Below are 15,752 nucleotides of genomic sequence, written 5' to 3' on the forward strand. Positions count from 1 at the left end.
AATATTTTTTAGGGAACTTATGTAGATTTCATGTAATATAAAGGGACATTTTCTGTAATTATATATTTATCATGGGTATTTTGCGTCCAAAAAGGAAAAAAATTATAAATCAAAATAGCTTTTTTGACGCATGCTAAAAGTGCTTTTCCTTGGAGCTTCTTCCAGAAGTTGTTTTAGCTTTCTAGCAAAGCTAAAATAGCTTCTCATTTTTTTTACCAAATACCCTTATTCTATCCAAAGTACTTTTGGAGGGTCAGAAAGTGCTTTCTGGCCCACCAAAAGCTCTGCCAAATAGGGCCTAAGAGTGTGTTGGACAATACTTTTCTACAAAAAGTGATACATATTCTATAACCCCGCTGCATGGTACATATTCTAGAAAACTGATATTTATCTGGATGATACTTTTCAATGCTTGCACATGGCACATGACAATATGTGCATGTGGATGAAATGCTTTGAATTGTCCTGGTGGCATCTACGAAAAGTGTCAACATTTGGTACTATTGTTCTATTTTGGAGTGTCATATATGGGACTCTAAGTCTTGTGTTTTGGAAAATTTAAGTGAAGTGTAATTATTGTTTAAGGTAATCACAGCCACTTATCAATTTGAGTTTTCTAAAAATACCGAAAGCAAGCTGAAATGAACCTAATGAATAACTGAAGCAACTTGCAAACTCGTGGTTATTCAATTAGTTAGTTTGTTTGCATATTCTCTCTCTCTCTCGTCTCTCTCTCTCTCTCGCGCGCGCGCCGCGCACGAGCGCTCGATCTCGCTCTCGCTCTTCCCCTCTATCTGCCCATGTCTCCCTCCTCTTTACTTTCTCCTTTTGGGAAAGCATCGCGATAATGAGTTATATAGCACGTGTGCATTCATGATGTGTTGATGTGCCTAGACTTTTAGAGGCTAATGTATCCAACACTTGAGGAAATTGAGACACTTGGGACATGTTGATGTAACAATAGACAGAGTGGCATGTCTATATCATGGCTTAGGAAGCGTATTTTACACAGATAATGATAGCTACCAGGACTTGAATTATTGAGTTGGTCTATAGCTAGAGCTTAAAAATTATATATAGCTATATATGGAGGAAGTCCATTAATTTCTCATTGAACTCAGTGTTCATTAATCCTATTCTTCCTTGAGCAGAATTTGCCGTTTAATCTTGTCTTCTTATGAAGTCGAACTAGGCTAGAGTTAGGGTTAAGTGCCATCTGTACTATTGGTATATATATATATAATACATACCATCATGTGTTTGTACTGTTGCACCATGTTGGCCAGTTTGTATTGATGCATGTTACTTTGGTGTGCCTTGATATTGGGTGTCATGTAGACAAATAGGCTTTATCATGTCCTCTTTGTAGGTAGGGTCTTAAAATGCTTAGAAGAGAGGAAACGGTCCAATTTAGGAGAGTTCAAAATCATCTAGAATAGACACAAAAGATTATTAAAATTCAACATACTATGCTATACCAAGGATTACAAATTAAGGTAACATATAGCATATGAGCTTCCTAACACTATGAACTTGTCAGCTTCCTATGGTACCAATAGTGTATGTATTACACAAATTTTACCAATATGTCAACATGGTTACATTATGATCCTATAGTTCTTTTATCATGAAATTTAAGCTTAGTTGCATTAATGATGTAAAATAGTTGCATAGAGGTAGTCTACATGTTAGATTAATTGAAACTATGTAAAACACATGTTAAACTATGAACATTGCTGCTGTCTATTATCACTTCTAATCGTTGTTTTCAATAAATTTGTTAAAAGCTCTGTTTATTTGTTTCAACCATATATTCACTGTATAACATAATTAATATTAGTCTATATTTTGAAAGTTGGATAAAGTAGTTTACATTAGCGTGGCAATTGAAAGCAGAGGGGATTGTATATCGTTGAATGTAATAGGACAAGAAATTCATGTGCTAGTATGATCAATTGCTTAAAGCTGTGCTAATTTTTATGAAAGCTGTGCTAATTTCATCGAGGTTAAAAAAATAATGATAACATGTTTAGTCTTATTTTACTCGATTTTTCATGTATGCATATTCGCACTAGATCAGCAAAGCCTATCGACATTCGGCTTGACATTGGGCTTGTGACAGAGATTGATGTACTATTATGTAATAAAAGCCCATGGTTTTAAAACTTAGGAGGCATGAGGGGGTGGCCAGTGGGCGCCCAATGCCATGTTGCCGGGTAGGTGCCTAAGCGCGCTCAATACAGTCCCTTGTTCACCTATTGTGAAGGCACCACGAGCAGTAGCCATTGTTGGCTGCTGCAGACAGCACTACCATCAGCCGAGCTAGCACCACCACCATTTGTAGTGGTGGCTTTACCACTAGCAGCAACAATTTCTATTGGTGGCGCTAAACATAGCAGTTGTTGGCGTAACCCCCATAGTTCCTCCTGCACCACCTTAGGAACAAAAGAGGGAAAAGAGGTTTAGAGATGAAGAGAAGAAAAAAAAGGGGAAAAGGAAGGAAAAAAACAAACCTCCAAGTGTTGATGCCTATTGCTATTCATCATCTGCTGCTCACCGATCACCATCACTAGCACGTATAGGGTTGATTGAAACTCAACCAATTTACAGTATTCTTACCCGCTCGCTTAGTGCCTAGGCATTCACCTAAAGCCATGCTTTAGGCACGGACCTTGCTTAGCACCCACCTTGTGGCATGCCACCTTTGCTGGCCCAGACAAGTTGCGTAGGGGCCTGACTTGCCTAAAGCAGGTTTCTCGAAGGTCACCTAGCCTGGTTTCAAACTTTGAAACCATGCAAAAGTCTAATCTAAATTAGAAAAAGAGACTTAGTATCAGCCTGGAGCAAGATCCGCCGAACCGGTACTGGGACCAGTACCGGTTCGGTACGGTACCGACACATGGCACGCTTGGGCGTGCCGTGTGGAACCAGCGCACCCATTTTTTGTAAGCTCAAAAAGCAACATGAAATGCCTTCAAATCAAGTAGTGAGATAAAAATATAAAATAGTACAATCAATTACATATATTTAAAGTATAATATACATATCGATATGTAAAATCTCATCGAGTGGCGATGTCTTTTGTAGATATCTGGATCATTAGCATAGTCAGGAGGCAGATCAGTCCACTTTCTAACGAAACGACGTTGTAGTCTTGTATGTTCATTCCATAAGGAATACGCTTTGGGTTATAAGCACTCTCGAACTCTTGCTGAAGCTTTGATTTTGAGAGGTGTCCTTTGGTTGATGAAACGGCTGTGAAGTGGCCCATCCGAATAAGCCGATAGAAAAATTAGACCTGTAGGATGTTCCGGGCTGCATAGGGTAGTCGCCGTCGGAAGATGCCTTAGACGCACCATATCCATATCTGTATCCATATGGGTTAGTTGCATGTGGTTGCGGAAATAGGATCCAATATAGGGCTTGAAACCTGATACATGTATGGATTCTACTCCATGCACGAGGTCATCTGCGACTGCATCGTGTCCTAAATGACCTTGAGGAGCCCATCTCTTTTATGCAATCATATCCGCGCGCTCCACCAGATCGTGCACCGTAGTTTATATCATGTGTAGCATGCGTAAATTAGGACTCACCGGTGAATCGAAGACCATCTTATAGCTGTCCTCATGAATGGTGGTCTCATATCCACTTTTTTTTGCCAGCAGATTTATGACCACCAGAATTGCTGCTCCTGTCTCTGAATCTGAGTGAACTGGTTCCATACTCTCAATGGGGCTTAGTTCCTTTTGTTTTTCTTTTTTGGTATGCTAGCAGTTGCTGCTTACCCTTTGTGCCATTCACTGCCTGCTTACCTTCGTGCAACTCACGCTCTTACCCTTCGTGCCACTCTCTGCTATTTACCCTCGCGCCCTCTCTGCTTGGCTAATTGGAGGATGTATGTTGCTCTTCCTGACCGAGTTGACGTGGCCTCATCTAAGCATCTTTCATCATATCTTTGAGAGGATGTTCGGACAAGGAGTCATTGTGACCGCTTCTCCTGTGGATTGGCTGATCAACTGAAGATGCGTGAATATGGTTGTGGCTGATCAACTGGACTGTTCGACCGAGTCGAATGAACCGCTTGGTTCGGTCTGGTTCCGGCCTTTTCATCCTCCGGTCAGTTCGTCTGGTTCCAGCCTTTCGGTCCGGTTTTGGTCGTTCGAACCCGTTCGGCTTTTATCGATTCTGGTCGTTCGGATCGGAACCAAATTTAATAGACGAACCGACTCGGTTCCTCATCGGTCGGCTCGGTACGGCCGAACGGGCGGTTGGTCCAGTTCAGTCTATCTGGGCCTTGAGAATCGCAAACCACTTTTGCTTTCATTAAGTGCTATCAGGCAAGTGCCTCTTTCCAGTTCAGCCTATCTGGCCTGGAGAATCGCAACACCCTGTTGCTTTCATTAAGTGCTATCAGGCAAGTGCCTCCAAATAGTCGATTAGTGTGGCATCTTTAAAGTAACCATTGGCTGCAAATAATTCTGTGCATTTAAAGTTATATAATTTAAATATGAGAGTTCTGTAGTAAAACTTATGCTAGAAGCATGAATATGGACATGGATACAGATACAACATATGGATTTGCCCTATACAGATTCTGAAAAAAATAGGATAACAAACAGCTTGATATGTCAAGGAATATACACGCATTCTTTACAAAGATACATGCATAAACATGCATACATATATATGCATGTATGTATCTAAACAAAAGATATAAATATAGTGGCTATCAAAATTATTATAACTATTTTTGAGACATGTATACTTACTCATCTCGCTGAAGTCAAAGATGGTTGACATTCCTTAATCTCTCCCTCTTGCATATGTTATGATTGGCTTGCTTATGCATATGGTCAAGTGCTCAAATGTAAACTTGCAAATCAAGGGTAGACTAGTACACTAAATACTAATAACAGTTATAAGGCACATATGCCTAATGATATGATTGGTTTAAAACCGAGTTAACTTGCTCAAAACACTAAAATAACATTACCTATAGAGATATTATTCGTTGTCTCACTTGCCAAAACACATCATTGCCTAGTTTTCTAAATGCATTTGATTTCTCATTTACTTCTTATTGTATTAAAGAAAACTAGGTTTGTTGAGGTATGGATATTCTGAAAAAACTGTCAACCCGGAACCCTGTAAGTAAATGGGTCAAAAACTCAACTTGGAGCTGACCTTCTTATTAATTAGTAACATGAGCTGACATGTGTAGCTTTTAATAAGCAAGCTAGAGTGTGGATTGACATTTGGAAAGTTTAAGAGAGGGAGAAAGAGAAATAATTCTAATCCAATCAAGAAAGACATTAAACCATCATTGCTACAACCCTAATCGAAGAATTAATCTATCAGACATTAAACCATCATTGCTACAACCCTAATTGAAGAATTAATCTATCTAAATATTCTTGATACAAAGACATCAAAACCTAGAAAATTAAACTCCTCTAAATTAATCAAATATTCATCCAACAAAAGATTTCTCAACGCTATAGTCTTAAAACCACATCAGACCCCAGTGATATCAGCAATTCAAGAAACTCAAAGTCAATGATCCTTTAAATATCCTATGCTGACTCATTGGATATCAAACATAATGATGATATTTGCATTTAGAATTGACGTAATGATTTTTTGCCAGCATAGGGAGCATCTTGGAGATGTGGTTGAGGTTCTTGCTTCTTGTTCATGAGGGTTGGTTGAAACTTTAAAAAGGCCTCAAAATCGTCAAAGTGGAGTCTGACTAGGTCACATGTTCAAAGACATGTTTGAGGATGACCTTCAGGAGTAATTGAAGCTCTGGGTTGAGCCTCGTCACCTCTACCTTCTTTAAGGGGCTTTTTGGGTGAGCGAGTCAATTTAGAGGGGTCACAAACATTGGTTGGTGGATGACTAGCGCCAAGTGGATAGCTCTAAGGTAGCAAAAAAATGCAAGGAAAGTAAAGGGTGGTGCTGGATTTTTTGAGGAAATGAAGTAGAGAATGAGGTGGGGTTAAGACGTGCGAGAGGTATTTTAAAAGTAGGTGTGGGTCTTAAATGGTCAACTCGGGTTAAATGGATCATGACTCTAGACCCAGATTTGACCCATTTCATAAGTAGGTTAGTCAGACAACTTGTTTATGACCAGACCGTTTATGCTAAACTATTTGATATATCTCATCATTATGAGTGGGGTAGCAGTTGGTCATGAATTGCTACCTTTAAATCATCTCTTGTTGTTTATATTATATTATTCGTATGTGGTTCATTATCTCAAGTGTTTTTTCCTTTTTTTCAATGATTCTGCCTTATCAAATTTCATTTTGGTCATGACATTATCCACCTTCCCTTTTCTTCCTCTCTCTCCCCCTCCCTCTCTCTCTTTCATACACGCTTACAAATATGCACAACACATGACACACTCGCGCACATACATATAGATTTTTTATACTATTGATTTTTTTCTTAATAATGTATTTTCTCCAGGTATGTCCCATCTTTTTTGCCCCCGGCATCTCAAGGAAGAATGCTAGAAAAAGTAAGCATGAGTTATCATCCTTGTTTCTGTTTGCAGCAAGCCAAGAAAGAATGCTTTTTTTTTTTTTGGTTCATTTGATTCTTACTTACTATATTGACCTCCCTTCTTGTTTAAACATTATATAATTTATAAATGAAGTGTGTTTCAATGCATATTTTCCTATCACTTTATTTCACTTCGTCAAATTCATCTTCATTGTCATGATTTTGAAGAGCATCAAAGTTATAATGGTCTGGAAAAATAAAACCTTTTGAGATATTTATTTGTAGCACATTGGCAGCTATTTGATTTGATATACATTCAAGGATTAGATAATATTATAAGCATCTTTACTCGTTTTAAGATTTATGGTTATATTTTGCATGTAAAGGGAAAGGATGGGCCAATAAGATCTTGTATGATCCGTTTAATGATCATCCCCTTCACTCTTTGTGGTTTTATTATATTTATTTGCCTTGCACTATAAAGGACTTCTAGCAAGGATCATCTGGATTGAAATGCCTGTGAAGAGTGTGATGGGCATGGTACATTGCTTGTTGCATGCTTGAGAATCAAGTATATCTGGAAATTAGTGGAGGGCTTATGTGCTGGTTCGTCTGGCTCGCTAGTTGTCTAAATTGGCAGAAATTGCTGCACTATTTAAATTCAAAAATGTTCCAACTTTGTGGATCCCTTTCTGTGGAAAAACATGGGAAATTATGTAATATTTAGTCTCTGCTGTAGATAAAGTAGTTACTTGTCCTTCGCTTCATGTTATATATTTTCTGTTTATTTTTAATATCTTTTTTCTTTATTTCTTCCAAAAATTCTGTAATGGCGAAATAAACTGACATGCTCTTTCTGAGATCTTAAATTTCCTCAAAATCTATTTAACTTTGGAATATCTTTCCTGTCAAATTTGCAAAAAATTCTAACTCAAGTTATTACTTTTTTTTTAAATTTTCCCCTGAAATATAGTCCAATAAATCACATGCCATTACTTCTTTAAAGTATTCTCTCTTACTTTAAAGGAGACTTTCACTTGTTAAACATGTAATTGTGAAATGTAAGGATTAGACTCTTATTACCTTAACCTTTTTTATTTCCATCTTTTTAAAGATTCAACCTAAATTAATATTGTCAAAGGCAAAAAGTATCCTTTGTTCCAGATGTTGATACTGCTGCATAGGAGCTATAAAATTTCCATTTGTCTAATAATATGACAAAAAGACTATACACCTCGGAGTATATAACAAATGAGCAACAAAGTGCTTGATATGCTAGATATTTTGTGATAATAATTATATGCTTGTTGGCTCTTCTCTCAACATGTATTCTTATTCTATTTCACACAATATGGTGTTAATTATTTACCATAGCTGTCACACAATAAGCATAGTTCTTGCATTTGTTGACTGGATATATCCACCATAGACATTTGCAGTCAAATCACACACTTATGTACTTAGAGACCAAAAAATCACGTTTTGAATTCCCACTATGCTATCAAGTGGAAAAAAGTTAGAGGTAGTAGATTCCTATTCAATAGCTTGGTCAACTCTGTACCAAACTGCTTTCTTCTTTTCACCTGATCAGATCCAACTTGAAATCCAGTTGACCAGATCCTACTTGGAATCTGGTTGATGAATCATAGTCCACCTCTATATGCATGCGTTTATTATTATGTATGTATGTAACTGTAGCAGCTTATGATCTTCTTTGTTTGTTTGGAAGTTTACAAAAATGTTTTTGGGACCTTGCACATTATTATCTCTGAAGCAATTCGTTTCATTTGCAGAAGGAGGAGGAGAAGCCAAGGGAGAAGAGAAAGAAAAACACGAGCCATTATAAATTTGGAGTTGAAGTTTGAACAAAATTGAGGGAGAAGCGTAATCAAGAACTGTGAACAGTGGCGAGAAGGGTCGTCACAATGATAATTCTGCTGTAAGTAGTTGCTATCATACTATTTTTGAACTGCAGAAGCAGGTCAATAAGAATTTTATGTATGATAAGAAGTAAAATTAGTGTATTACAACCAGCAGATGGAAATGTTAAGGGTTCAGTAAAAAGACAAAAAATTACAGGCTAAAAAAGAATTCCAAAGAGAGAAAATAATCCAAAAAACGTCTCTTGAGTAAAACTCATTTGAAACTTATTTTCTGACAAAACAACCAACACTCAGCTACCAAGATAACCGACTCCTACTCCTTGAACTCTCTTACCAAGAAGAAGGTAGTAACACAAGCACAGGAATTTCACATATTTTTGCAATTTGTTGCTTTTCCATATGCAAGTCACATGTTTTCTGGTGCAAAGTATGGTCCAAGCTGCCATCTCACCTTTCATTTTATGTTACCATGCATACTTCTTGGCCTATATCATTCTATACTAGTTTTAAGATGTAGCATTTGTTAATTGGCACAATTACAGTAAGATGTGGTGACATTGCATTTGCTGTTGTAAAATTTGGGTCAGCTTGACATCCACCAATGAGCAAAAACCAGCAATGACTTGGACCTGCCCAACCTGCTGATCGTTGGACAAGGACTAACTTGAACCTGCTAGATGATTGGCGACAATGACCAGATCCTACCCACCTACCCAAATCAAGGAAGAGATGGGGAGAGAGGGAGAGGAAAAAAAAAGAGTAGGCAAAGGTGATTGATGGAATGTTGTGGCTCATTAATGGCTGCTGGTGCAGCACTGGCTTGACATGACAGTTGGTACTTACTACTTAGCAATATTAGTAGGGGTGAAGTGCTGCAGTATTGTGAAGCGGAATTGTGTTGGCTAGCTGTAATGAAGGAGAGGAAGAGTGGAAGAAAAGGATAGGGGAAAGATGACCAGCAATGTGGTGGATGCACACTGAATGATTGTTGCAGGGCTGCTGTAGGCTTAACAGGGTGGGGGGTTTTAGTAGCTGGCTTGAGCCAAGGTGGAAGGTTATTGGCTGGAATGTATTAGCATGAAGATGAGGGAGAGGAGATGAAAGGGTAAAGTAGAAGTGATGAGCTGGCAGTGAAAGAGAGATGCGGAGGCCAAATATTGGATAGGGGTTATGGTTGATGGTTGGCTTTGATTCCATTTTTCTTAGACCTTCATTTATGCTTTTTATAAGTGCATTACCCTTTGTGTTGGTGCATCTCTCTTTTTATTATCCCTTAGAAGCAATAGAACCAAGAGTTCATATTTTATAATAGAAGCATTTAAAGTAGAATGACGATAAAGTTGTATCTCATAAATTTGAACCCAATCCAAACTTGCTAGCAGGTCAAGCTTGCCCAAACCATATCTGATCCGTGGACCTAAAACTGTTGGTTAGACTGGCTTGTTCTGTGCATAGTCATGTTGGATAAATGAGCTTGTATGTATTTTATTGGATCAATTCTAGGGTCTAATAGTTAGCGTTTAAAGGCCTGGGCCATTTCAACATAAACTGAAATGCTTAAATTGCTCTTCCAAGTTGACCATGCTAGCCATCTCAGTCTAGCTGTCTCTAGAGGATGCCTTTCAGGTATATGAATATGTAAGGTCCCACCTTAGTTATGATCCCCATGAATTGTGGAAATTTACAGAAGTAGTACCTGAACTGCCCTATTGGAAGTGATTGGATATGAGGAAGGTGACCAGGAAAAGGAGCGATTAGTAGCAGCAAGCATATGACATGGCAGCCTCCAAAAGTCTCAGCATGTGACATGACATATGTGCATACACATTTAGAGATTAACTTATACTATATACTAAATGTTAAATCTCTAGTAAAATATCTAGCGATTCAAAATAAGTGATGGACCCTCCAAATCGGAGATCCACACTACTAAAAATGCCTATAAATCATATGTTTGGATGGACTGTGACCTTTATTATTTGAGTCAAAAATGGACAGCTTCCACAACATGATATGATGTTCTGTTGTGATCTAAATATGGAATTATTTTGATTTGTGATCTATACATACTTTGAGATGTCTAGATCATGTCAATAAAGTGGATTCTCAATTGAATGTCCTATCATGTATTTTGTCATGCTAGCACAACAGGCACTACTCATTTTTTCATCTCGAGGTGCTTTAGAGATGTAGAATAAGATCAATGGTGTGAATCTTTGATGTAGATGGTCCATCATTGATTTTGGGAATTGTTAAATATTTTATGAAAGATTTAATGTCTAATGTGTACTCCAACTTATAAATGTTGTCTAACAACTAAAATAATAGGAAGCCATGAGCTTGCAGTTTCCCAAGTTGTTTGAGTTACTTGTTGGGTTCATTTAAGGTTACTCAGGATGTATTTTGATACTCAAATTGATGCCTAACTGTGATACTTCATGAAATAAACATGCTGGCATTTTGGTTAAGGTGTTTATTATTACTCTGTAAAGAATATGACACTAAAGTTAAAGTGTCCGGCACTTCAAATTAAGTCCCTTGCATGTCATTTCCGAAAAAAATGCAAGAGACGCAACTTTCAGCTGGTTTCAGCAAGACACGACAAAATAGAGCGTCCAGACATGTTGTGTCCTATCCTGTTGCATCCAGGTATGTTGAAAGTTGCAGCACTTCCAGAAATTTAAAAAAGGGGTGTGTCCAAGTGGCACAGATAATTATGACAATCTGATAGTGCTAAAGTGGTATTTCCTTTGATGAGGAAGAAAACAAGGAAAACAAGTTATAGAAACGAAGTTGCTTCCCCAAAATCGTACTTGAGAATAAAGATATATTGGGATGCTCCTTTCTGAGGCCCATTCCATCTCTCTTCATCCCTACCCCCACACCCACCCTCACACTCCCAATGTTCCCTTTCTAAAAAGTGGGTAAAAGACAATTGTTTTATTGACTATAATATATTAAAGCAAACAGACAGAGATGTGATGTTTATTGTCAGAATTAATGTAGCTTAATTTTGAACCAGGCAATCCATTCTTATGATGAGATTTGCAATATGTTGACTATCAAATGTCATCAAGACTTCAATAGGAACCACTTCAAATCTGTAAATATATTTCTTTTATAAAGAAAAGCTGTTACTTTTAAGTCTTCACTTGCACTCAACAGATCCGACAAATTACAGAGGCAACCTTAATATTAAAATCTGAACAGCTGATAATTTTCTTTTAAACTTTTTTATTTTTCTAAAATTAATGTTGCAGTTATATGTACAGACCTGTTAGCATATATATATTTTTAAATTTCTGAGAAGCTTGTTTTTAGAACTTTACAAAGTTCTGATATGTTTTTATTGGAAAATTTCTTTCTGCAGCCAGCTAGCCGTTTTGATGAGCTACCAGATGATTTTGATCCAAGTGGAAAGTTTCCAGGATCATTTGATGATGGGGATCCTCAAACCACAAACTTGTATGTTGGGAACCTCTCACCAAAGGTCTGATTATGCTCTCATCACTTTTTTATGTTACAAGTATTTTTTTTATTGGTTCAAGAATGTAAACAACTCACACCATTCTGAATAATGTTAGGTGGATGAAAATTTTCTTTTGAGAACATTTGGGAGGTTTGGACCCATTGCTAGTGTGAAGATAATGTGGCCTCGAACTGAAGAGGAACGGAGGAGGCAGAGAAATTGTGGCTTTGTTGCTTTCATGAACAGAGCTGATGGACAAGCTGCCAAGGATGAAATGCAAGGTTTGCTGATCTTTCTACCTATTGATGTTAATGCTACACTAAGCGGTAATGGGCTGCTAACAATTGGCATTTGATGGGGTTATGACTTAAATTATAAGATAGTTTCTTTCTAACTTCTCATTTCATAAGGCTTTGGTTGCATACAGGGATTGATTCTGATGTGGATTCCAGAAAGCTGATTTCATTACAAATCATTGTGAACAATAACTAGTGAAAAGTTTTATACTTATTTTTATAGTTATTTTATACTTATTTTATACTTATTTTTGTGAATTGGACATATATATATATATATATATATATATATATATATATATATATATATATATGTATATATATATATATCATCTGTCGGAACAGTCAATTATCCAAGTTGTACTCTGTGCTTCCTAGAAACATTACAAAAATCTTGAAAAAAGTTCTGCTTCTCTTGCACATGAGATGCCACAAATTTTATTTTCTAACTAGTGATATGAGACTTTAATATGAAGTGATTAACAAAAGGAATGAAGAAAAACCCATGTGATGAGGAAAAGTAAATGGATTTTTTTATAAGATAACAATAAAGTTAGTACTAACCAATCCTCTTGCTTGTAAAGATTGTTGTTAAATGTTGCCATCGTGCCAAGTGATCATCTAGGGAATGATATTGATTGTTTTTTTGAAGTTGGTGTGCCCTTGAGAAATACCATGATCAAATTCTCACTCTCTACTACATTTATATTTGATGCCTTTTCCACCATTCAATCTTGCCGGTCTTATATCCAATCTTCATTTGGCATCGAGACCATACTTCAAGTCCTCACAACAAGGTTTTAAATACATGTACTAGGGTTTGAACCAATTTTTGGCTAAAATGGCATGGAATCGATCAATCCCATACTCACACATGGTACTGGGGTATTGGTCGCCATATCAGGACACCCAAAAACCAATTTTTATTTGTTTTTATTTTTTAAGTTTTTTTTTATTATATGCATTATATGGGTATTGGGGTGATTTTGCTTTTTTTTTTTGTGTGTTTAAATTGTGTTTTCATTCGGTATCATGCTAGAGTATCAATAACAGTATCAACGCTCCCCGTCGAGATCCTCCACTCTCCTCTTGCTTCCCCTCTCCCTGCTTTCTCTTCACCCTCTCCCTCTCTTCCTCATGGCCTGGGAAAAAAGAAAGGGTTTAGCCTCTAACGAGATGCCTAAAGGCACCTTTGGATACCACACTAGCCCCCTTGTCCCTAGACAACATATCAAGGTACATCATACTGTACCGAACCTTACAGGTGTGCCATACTATACTGATATCAAACCGGTACGTGGTATGAGGGGCCGTACCGAATGCCGGTATGTCAAACCAGCTCGCGGACTGGGTGTACCAACATAACAATAGGGTGGTATCCATATGGGGCCTGGTATCGAGATGGCGTACCTTATAATTGGTCGGTGTCGAACAGTTTTGGCCAAATGCATAGTCCATGTATCATACTTGTTGAAGCAGGGTCTATATTGGTAGGTACTAGTACTAATCCTACTCGATACGGATGCTTTGATTTAACCTGTTTTGACGATGATGCCCTTTTTGGATGGGACAATATGTACTGCTTGAACTATCCTGTTCTCGTGGTATTTAAAATGATTGTTCGGAACATTGCTTGATTTTCTTCAATTGATTCCCACAATGATTTGTATTATGGTTGGACATGATGCATTACTTAATTTATGCACAAAGGAGTATGACTTACATGATTCCAATGCTCGTTTGAAGAGTGAATAGCTAACTATTAGAGTGATGCTTTTTTGAAACAATGATTAGGGTGATTAGTTAAATAAATGATTGCATGATTGATAGTCAATTTTTTAAAGTTGATTCAAATAATCTTCGAGATAAAGCAATCTTATATGAAATTCTTAAGAAAAAGAATGGGATAGTGGAACCTAATTGTGTTTTCACGGGTGTAGGCAATTATTTAAAGCAAGATTGACCATCTCGATACTGATTCCATCTTGGTATAGTGTTGGTACTTGGTACACTCGATAGGAGGGGTCGATTCACTCGGTATAGTGGGTCGGTTTGGCATCCTGACACTAATTATGCCCCTTGTACTGCTTATTGATTCGGTACTTATACGGTACAGATGTCTGGCATGCATTGGTATTGACCAGTATGTCGTACTTTAAATATATGATATAATAGTTTACAAAAGATTAATAATGAAAATCATGGTGCTTGATGACGTGCTCCAACTGCACTGCTGTAATGGTTAAGCAAGAGCTACTTCTGGATTTGAATCCTATCTACGCATTGAACACAAAACATACTGAAATTTTTTGATTGTTGTAACAAAATTTGTAATTATAAAGTGAGATGTTCTTTAAATTTTTAATATCATGGTCTGATTTTTGCCGCCTTTGGAATCACGAGCTTATTTTCAATAATGCCTTTACTGATAGTACACTTTCATGTCCCGAAATATCAAAATGAATGTTTTTAAAACCGAATCAAATAGCGAACTGGCAAGCTATCTGGTTCTCAGGTCGATCTGGCAAGTTGATCGGTTGGTCTGGCCGGTGATGCAAAAGTTATTGGAGGAGAGGAGCTCCAGGACAGTGGGGGGGGGGGGGGGAGGGGGAGGGTCGTCGAGAAAGGCAGTGAGGCTGTAGACGTCCAGGGCCTTCACCCTTGGAATGGAGATGCTATTATGGGTGAAGTTGATGAGCTCCCGCTGGGCCTTCGTGAAGCTGACGTAGGGCATTGTTGAAAGGGGCTTCGAGAGGGTGGCCACATGGCACTAGATGCAAATCACCTCATCGCTGATGTAGAGCCAAACATCGCTTTCCTTATCGACAATTAAGGGTTTGACAGCGGGAATGATGGAGGGGTGGTGGCCGGGGGAGGAGAGGGCGGTGCAGGGGCACTCGAGGGTGGGGCTGGTGCCGGAGAGCCAGGTGGAGAGGAAAGGGCAGTGGTGGTCATCGAGGGTGTGGAGGTGGGCGGAGTAAAGGGAACAACAGGGGAGCTTGGGGTTTGGCTCATGAGAATTGGATTGGATCGGTTAATCTAATCCGGTTCATCCAATTCTCCCACGTTTGACTGAGTTTGACCTATTTTAAGATATCCTTTGAGCCAAACCGAACAAAAGACATGTTCCCGGTTAAATCGGTTGAACCGGCCGATCTGGGCCGATTTTATAAACATTGAATGGAAGTATCATGCCATAAATATGACCATTTATTTACAATAGTTATGGGCTCCATCACCACTACTGGGTACCATAAAAGGTGTCTTTATATGTAAACTATGATTTTTAAAAACAATAATCTCTAAATAAGAAAATTTAGTTGGTCGATAGAAACAACAAAAAGGAGGTGTGATTCATTGCCTATAGCCACTTTTAGAACAAGGTCTTTAGAAGAGAACTCCTACTGAATGTCTGTGTTTGTAATGGACTAGTTCATGGGTTTTGTGAGGTGGAAAGCTAAACTCTTACTTGCTTTGTTAATCTTTAATTGAACTCTCTTTTTGATCTTCTTTTTTTTTTGAGGGTGAACCCTGGCACATTGGTAAAGTTTCTCCATTATGAGCTCACGGGTTTGAAACATGAAAATAGCCTCT

The 15,752-nt window shown here is 37.9% G+C and overlaps 1 pseudogene; it reads left to right on the forward strand.

Moving 5' to 3' along the window:
- LOC103717313 overlaps window positions 1-15,752 on the forward strand; it is a 34,899-nt pseudogene that overhangs the window by 7,497 nt on the left and 11,650 nt on the right.

The sequence above is a fragment of the Phoenix dactylifera genome, unplaced genomic scaffold (assembly GCF_009389715.1).
Source record: "Phoenix dactylifera cultivar Barhee BC4 unplaced genomic scaffold, palm_55x_up_171113_PBpolish2nd_filt_p 000092F, whole genome shotgun sequence".
Taxonomy (NCBI): Eukaryota; Viridiplantae; Streptophyta; class Magnoliopsida; order Arecales; family Arecaceae; genus Phoenix; species Phoenix dactylifera.